The sequence below is a fragment of the Erigeron canadensis genome, chromosome 5, assembly GCF_010389155.1.
Source record: "Erigeron canadensis isolate Cc75 chromosome 5, C_canadensis_v1, whole genome shotgun sequence".
NCBI lineage: Eukaryota > Viridiplantae > Streptophyta > Magnoliopsida > Asterales > Asteraceae > Erigeron > Erigeron canadensis.
In genome coordinates this window covers 34,427,481-34,440,943 of record NC_057765.1, presented here as the reverse complement: position 1 = coordinate 34,440,943, position 13,463 = coordinate 34,427,481, and positions in this window count along the sequence as shown.

Here is a 13,463-nt window from a genome sequence, read left to right as displayed (position 1 = left end):
ATACATGACAACTTGTTGCATCTCAGTAAAACAAAAATGTACTGGAGGGCTGGTGGCCCGCCATGAAATCCCTCAATGGAGTAAGAGCAACCTAAAACGCCTCCAAATTAGTTCGATACAATTTGGGTGATTGTCGACGGATTGAGTAAAAGTGCCTTGTTTCGTCCAATTAGAGACATGAAGTTCCAATCTCAATCATTTTAAATAGAGGTGGGCACTAAACCAACCTTGAGCACTGCATACCATACCCAAAACGATGATTAGAGCGAGCGAACCATTAAAACTCTCAAAAATACTTCACGGTCTTCCATAATAGATTTTAGAGGTAGGTGTGATTTATATTTGCCATTGACAGAAGTCTCCTACAACAACAGCTATGGTCCTAGACTCCTAGTATTCAGATTTCGCTTTATGAAATGTTGTATGGAAGGAAATATCGAATATCTTTACTGGTGTAAAGTTGAACAACGAGAGCTAGGGGGCACGGAAGAAGATTGAGAAAATAAAATGGGATAGAGAACATCTCAAAACGCCTCAAGAAGACGAAGGCGAATGGAGTTTGATATTGGAGAGAAAGTCAGGCATCTTTGGAGGCGTTAAATAGGAGCAGCATAAAAGAGAAAAAGTATAATGGGGAGAGCGTGTTGTCTGTAAAGTGGGGAGACTATGTTAAAAAGGCGTCCAAAAAATTTTTTAATAAATAATGTCCTGAAGGCAGTGTAGAGCGTCCTTTTCTAAGGCATTCTTGGGGTGAGAAATGCCTCACTTGATATAAGTATTATTACATATTGTACAAGTATCAATTGCACAAATATGGTAAAATAATCAAAAAGACATGATACTAACATCAATTCCTCATAAATATATATGGCACGAAAATAAAATGACATAGAGAATGAATTTGATGACTAAATTTTACTTCCATTCTAAAAGATATTTTATGAAATAAGACCTATATGATCATATATTTGTTCATGGCTTAATAGTCTAGTGATATTTTGGTGGTGATATAAGGCCTAAAGACTATAAGGTTATGGGTTCCAATCTCACATGGGAGTTTTCTCATATTTAATGAGTCATGAATTGGTATATTGGCATTATTGCCTAGTGGGGATATGATCGGGTGGTACCTTGGTCGCACGATGATACTCCAATGGTCCGTCAGTGATCCAAATTTGTCGTTCAAAATATATATATATGTATGTACGTATGTATGTATATATATAGTGAAAAGTTATTTTGAGAACCTTTTATTTTGCGAGAACCTTTGAAAACTTTTCAAATCAAGCCCTACCGATGATTATTCTTTACATGAAAATTATTTTTTGATTGGTTTCTGAATAACTTATGTGTAATTTTGAAGTTTATAATTGTGTGGAGGCATGGATTATCATCCGTTATACAATTATGTGGAGATTTGGATTCTTGATCACATGTGCACGAATATTGCTATGATTACATGTGATCGACTTGCATACATAATATTGCTATGGATTATCATCCGTAATACAAGTATATTTGCTTCTTAAAAGCATGAAATCATGTTACATCATGCAAGGAAGCTTACCATTCATAACCTCTTATAATTTTGAGTTGTTCATGATGGTAATACATGATGGTGAAAAGATGTACACGCGTACAATAATATATAGGGTTATTTACTGAAATGGTACCCGGACTATTCATCATATTACTGATTTCATACCTATAACTTTAAAATTACTCTCATCATACCCCAACTTATCAATTTTCCACTCGGACGATACCTGACTTGACGGGTGTCTGTTTGGCCGTTAAATTGGGGTATGACTACCGTAAATTTTAAAGTTTTAGGTATGAAACCAGTAATATGGTGGATAGTCCAGATATCATTTATGTAATTAACCATTATTATTATTATTATTATTATTATTATTATTATTATTATTATTATTATTATTATTATTATTATTATGGTTGTTGTTGTTGTTTTTTTAATTACACAAAGTACATTGGTATATTTTTGTAAATATTTATATTTATTTTATAAAAAAAAACTTTATTTTTATAAAAAAAATTATTGTAAATATTTATTTATTTTTATTAAAAACTATTAATATATCAAATACTATTATTTATAAAAAAAATTTTAATAAAATAATATTTTATTTTATAAAGATCATTTTTAGTACAAAGTTTTTATTTTTATAAAAAAAAAATTTCAATTTTTTTTTAAAGGGGTAAACCGGAAAAAATATCATAATTTCTTGTATTGCATTAGTACTTGTACAACTACTATGTAAGGTTTGAATCAGCTCAAAACAGATTTAATCAACTCCATGTGATGGTATCTATTCAAGACTTAAAAGTACATTTATCAATGTTTTACATGAAATTAATGTACTGCTTCCAATTTACTTTTTTTTTATATATAAAAAATAAATAAATATGAAATAAATAAAATCATCATGGATCTATAATTTGATAGATTAATAGTTTTTAATAAAAAATAAATATTTACAATAGTTTTTTTTATAAAAATAAAGTATTCTTTTATAAGATAAAAGTAAATATTTACAAAAAAATATCAATGTACTTTTTAAAATTATTTATTTCTAAATAATACTTTGTGTAATTAAAAAAAAAAAACAACAACAACCATGATAATAGTAATAACAATAATAATAATAGTAATAATAATAATAATAATAGTAAAAACATCACTTCCATTAGAAATTAATAGGATTTACAAGAAATTGTGGTAATAATAATAATAATAATAATAACAACATAAATGACACATGGACTATCCACTATGTTACTGGTTTCATACCTAAAACTTTAAAATTTACGGTAGTCATACTCCAACTTAACGGTCAAACTGACGCCCGTCAGGTCAGGTATCGTCTGTGTGGAGAATTGATAAGTTGGGGTATGATGAGAGTAATTTTAAAGTTATAGGTATGAAATCAGTAATATGGTGGATAGTCCAGATACCATTTCAGTAAATAACCCAATATATATATATATGTATATGTATACTGTATAATAAATAGATAATAAATAGCTAAAGAGACAGAACAAAACTATTGTTAATATCATTTTAAAAAATTAACAAATAGATGTACAATTATATATGCTATATTGCTATTTAATTTGCTATTGATGGTCTTATTATATATAGTTTTAACTTTAATATATAGCTGGACAACTTTAACATATCAGCAAATGGTGTTTCGCTTTGACGTTAATCTATATTAGTAGTTATTAACAGTAGCAATAGTAGTATAGCATATGTAAAACCTAATGCGACCTACGATGTCTACTGGGTAGTATATGCATTAAAGAAATCGGTATTCATTTTCGGTTTTCCCGTACCGAACCGGTATCGAACCGAATAATACCGAAACCGAACACGTCCAAAACCAAGAACTCATACCGATACCGAATCCCTATCGGTACTGATTTTCGGTACCGGTTCGGTTTCGGTTTTTGGTTTTTTTTCTCATCCCTAATACATACTATTCACCTTGATAAATTTCTTAACCTACGAAAATGACAACGAAAACGGTACCCAATCCCGGCATAACCAGGGGTACGAGGGAGGTATGATGTAGACAGATCTTACCCCTGCATAAAGTAGAAAGGCTGCTTCTAGATCCACCGAAGTGGAAGGGACCTCTGGCCCAAAGAGAGTAAAATATTGGGTTAGATCCACCGGAGATGAGGCTTTAACTCTCAATCTTAAATACACGATCTAAATCTTGAAATCATAGGCACAATCTCCTATCCAAGATCCAGGAGAAAGAGCTGTTAGAAGTGAGAGAGCAGAGGGTGGAGAGAGAGAAACCGTTTTGCTCAATTTCTTAACCTCATCTTCTTAAATAAATCGTTTGCTCAATTAACTTTGTACGATACTCTAAATTACCTTTAAGGCCAAGGCGATTAAAATTTAGGTTTGTTTTTTTTTTATTATTAATTGACTGAATTGATAAAGTTATTGAATGGATAAATAATGTTTATATTGATTAACTCTAACGCATTTGTTTTTTTTGTTTATTAAGTAAAAAAAATAACTATTTTTTTAACTAAATCACGACTTTTTAATTAAAAAACTAAACAAACGCTACCTTATAGTATTTTATTTTTTTTAAAGGCAGTAACGGATAAATGACTAACACCCCCACGCGGATGCGCCAACGCCGATTCGACTCCTAGCAATGCCCTAAAGGGTTTGCTCCCCATGTGTTAGATTAGTATAGCATTGTTAAGGCTCCCTCACCACATTTGCATGTAGCAGGATTCGAACCTGAGACCCAAGAGGAAACCACTGGAAAACCCACTGACCATTGGACTAACACCCCAATGGCTATATTAGTATTTTATTATGCTTAATTTTTCTTGAGGCCCATCTCAGTAATTTACCAGTACCACTTACGGTTAGGGCCTTCAGCAGCCATCATTACGGCTTCTTAAAGCCCATCAAGTTAATAGTTACACCAATACTCCATCAATTATGGGCCCAGTTTTTTTAATCCAATTATGAGCCTATTTAATCCCATGGACTTGTTTTGTAATTCATTGTGAAGATTTGAAACTTTTTCTAACAAAACAAGTTTTTCCGACTGACTCTTTTAAATTTCATCAGTGATTTTTGAGTGAGCTTCTCTAAGATGATCACATAACTGAACAATCTTTGTTGGCACAAGATCATTTTCTTCTTGGGTGTTTTCAATGTTTTTTAAAATGAGATTATTTAGAGATTTGGGTTTTTTGTTTTCGAATTTAAGTTTGTGATTTTCAAGTTTAGTATTTTCATTTTCTTGTTGTAGCTTATACATTGGATTCATTTGAGGATTTGAACGCTGACTATCACGTATTCGGCGCAATGCTTTCAACAATTTCCTATCCCTTTCATCCATACCCAAATTATAATCAGAATTACTCGACATTTTAAGCGGTCCAAATTTTCCACACTTTGACCCCAACAACTTAAGAAGTCAAAATGCAGCGCAATAAAGCTCCAAATGAAATCTAAGACCAATATCTCTACAATTGTAAGCACTAGAGACCACATTAACTGGACAACTATACATGAATTATCATGACTTAAAAAAATGTAAAACAAACTAAAACAAAATTTCCTAGGTATTTGAAATAGTCACTTCTACTTCAAGAGAGCTTTCTAGTGTGGAACCAGTTAAGACAACGTATGCTAGACCTCTCATTGTCGAATCACGCCACGAAGTTTTAAGCAAAATTCATCTTTTAAAAACAAAAAATGTAAAACAAAGCCAGTAAATTCAAATTAAAATTCGAACACCACGTGACATTTTCTGCAAAAGAAAATATTTTACCCTTTTTACAGCACGAGCGACACTTTCACAAGGTTTTTTCAAATTTTGACAACTCACTTTGAATGAGAGGACAAAAGCAGCGGGATCGGTAGTAAATACTATGGCCTCTAAAGTCAGAAGTCATGGGTTTGATCTTTATTCCATGCAAATGTTGGAAAACTTTTTCTACTATTTAGGTAGAAACTGGAAGCCGTACATCTTAACTTCCTCATGTACCGTCGAGATGTTGAGGCTCAAAATCCGAAGAAGGGAGCATTTTCTTTACTTTGAATGAGAGGACAAGCTAGAAAACAACGCACTATTAGGAGTGGAGGCATTCCCATGCTTTTGAGAATGCCCTTCCACCACTCAGAGCATGACATGTGGCACTTTACAATGATTGGAGGCATTCATTTGCTTTTGGGACATTCCCTTGGAGTGGAGGCATTCCCTCCAAGGGCATTCCTTTTTTTTTAATTTTTTTTTTTTTTTGACTTTTTTGAAAAACTGAATTTAAATATAAAAATAAATACAGAATTTGAATATTAACGGATATATTAAACAGTAACGGCTACTTTTCAAATTCTTAATTTTCATCTATAAATACCCCATCATCCTCTCATTCTCAAAACACAACTAAAAATTTCAAAAAATTCAAAAACACACACAGAGGAGATGAACTTTGGGCGAAGAAGAGCACGAGCAGAAGCAACCCGTCCTATCGGACAACCGCAACCCACACGAGGCAGAGGACGAGGAGGAGCACGAGGCGGAGCAACTCGTTCCCTTGTTCAGTCACCCATTCCACCACCTGTTCAACGCCGAGGTGAACCTGAAGGACTGCATCCTCGTCGTCTGGAGTTCAGGATGACGGCGCAGTTTTCAACCCGCGTAAACCTGCAATCAACAGACGACTTCACTGATGAAGAATTGAACGCGGTATGGGATTCTACCATGGCTCAAATCGAAAGCGGACAACTTAGGCCATGCATTCCAGGGCAGAACCACATTCACAATGACGAAAGGCCCGAAGGATACGAGACTGATCCTGGTGAAGAGTACGTGAACGATTTCCAATCGGAAGAGGAATATCACTACGAGTACCAGCGCCGTAATGACGGTGACAGTGACATTTCCTCGACCGATTCCCTTTATGGCTGGCATTACCCGCTACTCTCTCCTGATGTTTAATTTTTATTTAATGTATTTGTGTTAAGTAATGTTTTAATTTCGTGTGTTGTGTTTTTAAAATAAATGTAATGTTTGGATTTTAAAATAAATGTAATGTTTTAATTTTTTTGGTGTTTAATTGGTGACATACTTAATCAAATAAAAACGAATAAACATAAAACATTAAACATACATTAAACACACATTTATTTTATTTTAAACATTAAACATACATTAAACACACATTTATTTTATTTTAAACATTAAACATAGATTAAACACACATAAAACATACATTTATTTTAAAGACACATAAAACGTAAAACCGAATAACATAGATAGATATGAAACTAAGACATATTCGATAAAATCACATCATAAATCTTGCACTAGCTCGTAGCAAGTGCCACTCCGGGAGGTAGAGAAAATCAGGATGCGTCATACGATACTCCTCTAAAGCAAGTTCGGCATGCCTCGGATTTTCTTCATTGTGCAAACGAGCATAGATGTGCTCAAACTTGTGAATAGAGTGGCGCATCTTTCGCCATTTTCCTTGCACACTCTCAAGGCTCCTTTGCTCGCCTTGATGATTTTGGAGATTAATAAATACCTCCCTTACACGGCTCCAAAAAGTTCTTTGTTGTTGGAAAGCCTCTACATTTGGATCTTCGGCTACGTCAAGCCAAGCTCTCGCTAAATTCATAGTCTCATCTGCTGTTCAAGGTCTAGCCATTTGTTGTATGAGTGTATAAATATTAGAAGAAGAATGAAAGAAATAAGAAGTTTTTGGAGATAAAATGAGAATTGGTTTGATAGTGGTATGTGTATGTATATATATTGTTTATATTAGAGTTTAAAAAAAAAAAAAAAACCTTAATGGTGGCATTGGGAAGGTGAAAAGGAGGAAAAAAACAAATAAAAGAGCTCGTTCAAAATCCGAAGGCTTCAATTTCTAACGTTTGGAACGCCTAGGGAACGCCCCCCCGGGACCGATGTCAGGCGTTCAGGGCGTTCCAGATGGTAATTTCGAAAAATAATGGGCTACTCCGGACGGTCTTACTGACACAGTTTCTCTCTCTTCACGTGATGCCTCCCTTTATTACTATACCATTTTACACACAATAGAAGACTAAACAAAAAAAAAATCACTTCTCCTTTACTTACTCTATCTATATATTTCTGCCTCTCACAAATACACAAAGCATTTGTTTTCCTTTTTCTAACGCTCATGAACAAACAGAAGAAGATACCCAAGATGGGTTCTTGAAGTATTGATGCAACGAAACTAGCCTGGTACAAAGAAGAAAGTGGCCGGTTGAAAGATTCGAGTGCAACAGGTAAGTTTTCCAAAATGAAGAAAATGAAAAAATTAAATGGAGTTTGGGTAAAATTATTTGTTTAATTTGTGTTTACAAGTCGGAATAAAATTGATTGGTATTTTGTTTGGTAAATGCGAAACTAAAAATATTTGGCTAAGTATGCTTTACCCGGTTGCTCACCGAGTTGCTTATACAAACTCGGTAAATGGGTAAACTGGTACGAACTTAACCTTTGGGCTTTGGCTAAGTATTGTCTACCGAGTTTCTTGTACCGAATTGCTCGTACAAGGGAAGTTAACGAGCTTGTAGTCTTACAAGTATATGTTTTAACTTGAAATTTGGCTAAAGAAATATACCGAGTACGTAACAAACTCCGTAAAAATACTTAGTAAGACTTTAAATCGGAGCTTGTGTCGGTAATCTGATACATAGCGAATTGTTTTCTTTTCCCCTTAGCGTTCGATGGATAATTTACAAGAAATGATGGAGCGCCTATGTGCATATTATGCTGCACATAACGTTCAAACTGTACCAGTGCATCCAGAAGCTCCTAAAGCTCCGATCGGACAGACCATAGCACCACCCCCTTTTCAGGATACTGATTTAGATGAAAAAATCAGAATGTACCATAGCGAGACTGTTAGCTTTACCATTGATCCAAAATTTGCTGATCTTCCTGACATCACAACAAATATGAAACCCGTATCTTACACCTTTGATGACAACAAGTACATTCATGAACCAACTATAGCAATGTTTCATTATGAGAAAATTGAAGATATTTGAAGGATAGGAAGAGTAGTTATTCCTATGATGGCATATGGATTCTCTCGGTACGGTGTAGGTGCAATACTCGTATTAGCTTATCATCTTCAAGACCCTTCACGTCCTAATCATTATCTGTTTCCTAAGGTTTATGCAAATGTTGATGACATAGTCCTTAGTGAACTAAGCAACTCTGTCACTCCAATATCCGCAATCGAAACTCTAATTGGGATAAATGACTTAGTATTAGAGGCTAAGGCATACTCATATTTAGCTGCATCAATGTTAAGGCTCTTTACCAAATCCGAAGAAAGTTATCTAAATGCATTCAATCACATTCTGAATGGTTTCAAGACTTTTTATGGGGTTCCTTTTCCGTTAACCATTACTCCTCCAAACGTGAGAGCTTTGAAGACGTTCACCCGTATGATCAATCATGGAAAAGTTTTTAAGATGTCACTTTACAAAATCTTGTATGCCGTAGGAGGAGCAAGCACAAATGGAGAAGGAATGAGGTGGTTTTTGTATGAGAATTATCTTGCTAACACCGGACTTCATATTGTTAGCATATTTGTGAGGCTTTGTAACACATTAGACTGCAAACCCGAAATCTTGATCTCTATCATCGATGCAAAGGAATATGAAAGACAGATAAATGCGTTAACGCACATGATAAAACTCATGACAGATCCATCAGAGAATACTCAAAGGAAAATGTGGAGGTTTGGAAGAATATTTGATGAATGTTTTATGGCACCATTACAAACCAAAAACACCCCGTTCTTGGTTTACGTGTTGGCTGCCGCACTGAAGCTAAAGGGAGCAAAATCTGATGAAGGATTCATGAACATCGTGCATTTTAATGAGATCAACCCAGAAAGGAAGAAGATAGGAGATGCCATTGCAAAGCTGTTGGTCGAACAGGTAGAGCAATCACAACCCAAGAAGTAATAAGTACTTGGTCGTAGACTTGGAAATTAACCCCGCTCTCATACCAATTGTAGTCAATTAATTTGAGCTTTCGTTGTGTTTTAATTGTGGATTAGGTTTAATATGTGTGTTTGTGTGTATGATGGAAGATGAGAGAAACAATGTGAATAAAACGATGTGTTTAAGAGTATTTATATATTAGCTAATACCTCTTCCATTATAATTAGAAAGTTACCATTCAACAACATAAATTATATTCCCAACATGTATGATTGTTAGATTACATTTTCTTTTCATTTTTAAACTATAAAAACTTTATTGTAAACAAGTAAAACAAATTAGGTGGATAAAATATTGACAATTGAATTATAAGAGCATCAGGTATGGTTCCAGGACGCAGAACCATCCAGAACGTCATCTCAGCACCACTTCAGTTTTTATCATTTCATTATTTTATTGTAGTTATGGATGCAAAACGACGCAGAATGCAAGACAAACAACTTTTTTTTTTTATATTTACTTTTATAAATTATATAAATTTAAACTTTTCTTTATTCAATAATAAAATAAAAACACATTGATTACTAATAATAGTAAAGTTAACTGTAAATTAATAACAAACTCTTAAAAAAGTATTCCATATTTATTTTTTATTAAAATATGAATTGTTAACTTATAAAAAATGAGCCATAAACTTCTTAATGCAAAAATAGAAGCTAAGATATAGTTTGTTTGACTTGTTTTAGGGAATTCTAGTAGTTTACAAATGAGATGAATCCTCTTACATATATAAAAGCAATCCAACGGCCTAAAACAAAAGCTTCAAGATTGAAATAAGGCCATACCTATGTAAATTCAATCCAACGGATTGAAGTTGGCGATACCTAACATGATAAAATCATACAAATTCAGAAGCAAAGCATGTATATCTCACTTGTTTCATTCACGGCGTCCACCTTGTTTTTTATCCCGACCATTATTTTGTTACCACCATATCCATTGCTTACAAGCTACTCAATTCCTAAACTCAACAAACAATTAAACAACGCCACTCTTCATATATGCATACGCTTGCATCTAACATCAAATCTCTAAAAGAAAAACAAAAAATCATGGGTTTCAACCAAAAACCCAAAGAGATTTTTGGGTTTTATCCAAACTTCCCATAAATATTGGCTATAAGATATTTGGCAAGTGGGTAAAGGCAAAAACCCAAAAAGAATAGTGTGTTTTTTGTTTGCAACGTTGAAATAGAAAAAATATATATTATATTATATATGTGTACGATGCCGAGCTCGGCATTCAATTGCCTCACGCCGAACGCAGAACCAATCAGACGGTATAGAGAAGGATTCAGCGCAGAATGTTCAGCTAGGATTCGGGGTCGGTATAAACCCCCCATACCCCATGCTCTAATAAAATTGATTCCCGATAACTTATAAAACAAAATATATACACATACACTGGGAATGATACAAAATGATTTTCAATTTTAAAAAATAAAAACTTTAATATTTATTTTATTTGAACAAAAATGATATATTATATATAAAATATAAAATGATACTTTACATTTGATTGTAATTTTTAGTTTTTTTTAGGTTCATGGTTTATTGGTTTTTGCGCATTTTCCTAAGATTTTTTTTAGCATATTTGAAAACGTTTATTATAAAAATCTTTCAAAAAATTATAGATGACTCCACTTGATAGCATCAACAACAAAAAGAAGACATCTACGAGTATTTATTTTACACTTAATAAACCAGCCTTACCTGTTTGTTTTTCAGCGAGTATCTCTGAATTTAAGCTAAAAATCATAATTTAAAACTGAGAGATAACATAATAAGCAAGCGCATATATATAATCTCAAGAACAATGAAAATCAAATACCACGTAGTTGTAGATAAATATAGATAGATACAATATTAGAGCAACCAATGCAACAGAGTCATGTAAAAATAAGTTACCTGCGAAACAATTAATGGTCAGCTAGCTGCAAAAGTGGGAGGTGATCAATAAAGAGTCGACGTACCACACACTACTCACAATTATTTCTTCGCATTTTTAAAAAATATGAGAAAAAAAATGTTAATTTGTTCACATTTAAAATTGTATAAAAAAAATTCACACTTAAAATTGTGAAAAAATTAATAAAGTCATACTTTTTTCACATGTATAAATGTATAAACAAAATGTTCACACTTAAAAATGTGAAAAAATGTCAAGCATTTTTACACTTAAAAGTGTGAGAGCTAATATGTCACACTAAAATTCCTCGCACTTCCTCTTGTGTGAGGAAATTTGGTGTCACAAATTACTTCCACACTTTGAAGTGTGAACAATTATATATTTTTACATACTTGAAAATGTGAACTTTTTGTTTCTTGTTTCTACATATATAATTGTGAGAATTTTTTGATCCTTTAACTTTATTCACACTTTTAAATGTGAGTTTTTTTTCACACATTTATAAGTGTGAACAAATTAACAACTTTTTTAATATTTTTAAAAAGTGCGAAGAAATGGGTGTTAAAAAATAACATATTTGTTGTAGTGACTCGGACAGGTCACGACTCACACGAAATTGTGAGCTTAAAATCACAAGAAGCTTAGCGGTGAATGTTTGAAAAATGGGTAGAACAAAGCAGTTGACTGCAAGTGATTATTATGGCAGATATAGTACTTGCAAAATTGCATAACTTCCGTCTTCCGGATGTTGAGAGTTTTTTTTCCTGAGCTTTACCTCAATCTTATACGCGTTTCTCAAACATCAATAAAACGTGTTGGCCCATTCTGGTTTTTTAATAAATTCTTTTACCCCTTCTTTTTTCCATTTTTTATTAAATACGAGTATACGGAGTATATGTTTTTATACATTTTCCAGTACTTTTTAATCAAACACAAAATCACACGTCGTACAAAACTGAAGAAACATTGAATTCATTAAGTGGACGTTATCTCTTAAACTACAAAGTTTCTACTCCTAAAAGATGCATGATTGTATTGGTCGTTCTTCCTTCTTAATTCAGTGTAACCACTAAACATTTTGAACATATTTCATTGTTTCTAACATATGCGAATTTGACGTGATGTTTTTTCCCCTCTTTGAACGGACAACGAACAATTTTATTTAGTTGCTACATTTAGACATGCCTCATTTAGCTTCCCAATACATTTTTAAGAATAATCTACTTAGGGCCTTCAGCAGCCATCAGCCCATCATTACGGCTTCTTAAAGCCCATCCAAACACACCAATTGTCTTCCCGCAATGCAAGTCCAATATTTGCTTGTTTGAAATAGGAAAAAATCACCCCTTATAGATTCAACCTTTTTATTTTTTTTACCACTTTAGTCACCCACCTTTTATTTTTGTTAGAATGAAATGCAACTTTTTACCTTTTTTCTACTTGTCACTCAACTTTTATTTTGTTAAAATGGGATGTAACCCATGGATAAGTTTTTACATTAATTACTCACATTGTAAAAATATGTTGAAAAATGGTATTAAAGTATAATTGAACACCAACATTTAATTAGGTAACCTATAAAGAGTTCATCTTAGCTTTCACGTAGCTTGTCATGTCACTTAAAACAATTATTTTTGTCATCAAAACTTAAGATGACACATCAAAACCTTATTAAATCCATTCATACCCATTTACCGTTTCTATTTTTAACCTAAAACTTCTTTGTAACTAAAGGAATCGAAAATCTTTTAAATATCTTTGTATATAAAATCATTGTTGTTGTTGTTTATATAATATTTTTTTTAACTTTAATTAATGAATAAATAATCTAAGATGAATATTACTTTGATATCATATATGTATCTTATGTTATGCATCATTATATTTTTATTATTATTTTTATGAATCTAATGGTTAAAGCTAAAATTAAAATAGGTATTGATTTTATGTCCGAGAGAATAGACAATGGGTAAATATTAATTATCATTTAAATAAA